Genomic DNA, 2041 nt, shown 5'->3' with positions numbered 1-2041 from the left:
GTCAATCTACCTCAAGACCCAGCTATACCACTCTTGTGCATATACACAAGGAATACTCAATCATACCACAAGGACACATGCTCAACTATGTTCATAGCAGCATTATTTGTAATAGCCAGAACCTGGAAACAACCTAGATGCCCCTCAACTGAAGAATGGATAAAGAAAATGTGGTACATATACGCAATGGAGTAGTACTCAGCAGAGAAAAATAATGACATCATGAGGTCTGCAGGCAAATGGATGGAACTAGAAAATATCATCCTAAGTGAGGTAACCCAGACTCAGAAGGACAAACATGGTATGTACTCACTCATGAGTGGATAGTAGATATAAAGCAAAAGATAACCAGACTGCAACCCACAGCTCCATGGAGGCTAGCTAGTAAAGAGGACCATAAGAAGGATGTATGGATCACCCAGCAATGGAGAAAAGGATGAGATCTACATGAGCAAATGGGGTGGGGATTGGGGTAATAGAGGGCAAGGGATGGCGGATGAGAGCTTAGAGGTGCAGGAGGTTTGAGCTGGAGCAGGAACAGAGTGGGAGAGCAAGGAAAGAGGTACCATGATAAATGAAGACACCATGGGAATAGGGAGAAGCAGAGTGCTAGAGAGGTCCCCAGAAATTCACAAGGATGACTCCACCATAGACTACTGGCAATAGTCAAGAGGTTGCCTGAGCTGGCCTCCTCTGGTGATCGGATGGCCTAATACCTTAACTGTCATCATAGAACTCTTCATCCAGTGATTGATGGAAACAAATGCAGAGATCCATGGCCGGGTCCCAGGTGGAGCTCCAGGAGCCCAATCGATGAAAGAGAGGAGGGATTCTATGAGCAAGGGATATCAAGACTATGATTGGAAAAAATACCGAGACAACTAGCCAAACTAGTGGAGACACATGAACTGTGAACCAATAGCTGAGAAGCCCTCATGGTACTGTACTGGGCCCTCTGGACAAGTCAGACACTTGTTTAGCTTAAACTGTTTAGGGGGGCATCCAGGCAGTGGGGTTGGGACCTGTCCCTAGTGCATGAGCTGGCTTTTTGGAGCCTAGTGCCTATGGTGAGACACTTTGCTCAGTCTTGGTGCAGAGGTGAGAGGCTTGTACCTGCCTCAATTGAATGTACCAGGCTCTGCTGACTCCCCATGGGAGACCTTGCCTTGGAGGAGGTGAGAATGGGGGGTGGCTTGGGGGGGAAAGCTGAGGGGTTGGAGGAGGGAGGACAGGGGAATCTGGTTGGTATGTAAAATGAATAGAAAATCTCTTAATAAAAAAATATTTAGGAACCAGTTATGTCCACAGAGAAACATGGACAGACCCTTCTGTCCCTCTTCCTTCCTTCACATGGATTACTGTTGTCTGTAGCTAGAGTTTTCCTGCCTTGCCCACAGTCAGGACAAATCTCTGTCACTCGCCAGTCCCACAACCACTCAGACCCAACCAAGTAAACACAGAGACTTATATTGCTTAAACTATTTGGCCTAATGGCTCAGGCTTCTAACTATCTAGTTCTTACATCTTAAATTAATCCATTTCTATTAATCTATACCTTGCCACGTGGTTCGTGGCTTACCGGGGTCTTCACATGCAGCTTGTCATGGCAGTGGCTGGCAGTGTCTCCCTCACTCAGCTTCCTGTTCCCTTAATTCTCCTCTCTGTTAGTCCCTCCTATACTTCCTGCCTGGCCACTGGCTAATCAGTGTTTTATTTATTGACCAATCAGAGCAATTTGACATACAGACCATCCCACAGCACTTCCCCTTTTCTTTTCTTAAAAAGGAAGGTTTTAACCTTTACACATCTCCAAAGTCAGCTTGGTATATTTGGGAATTTGAGCGTATCTTCTCTTACTACTTCCTGCTGGAGGGGGGCGCTGTATCTTATGGGGACACAAAGAAAATTTTAGGATTATGGAGTAGTCCGTGAGGCTGTATCATCTGAGCCAGTTGCCTTGAAATGGTTCTAGATGTTGGATCATCTGGGCCATGGTGTCATTGGAGACCTTTCAGGGGGTCTTGGCTGGTCAAACCTGATG

This window comes from Peromyscus californicus, unplaced genomic scaffold (assembly GCF_007827085.1).
Source record: "Peromyscus californicus insignis strain IS unplaced genomic scaffold, ASM782708v3 Scaffold_4__1_contigs__length_199733344, whole genome shotgun sequence".
Lineage (NCBI taxonomy): Eukaryota > Metazoa > Chordata > Mammalia > Rodentia > Cricetidae > Peromyscus > Peromyscus californicus.
The sequence above is the reverse complement of the archived record's forward strand: the minus strand, read 5'-3'. Positions refer to the sequence as shown.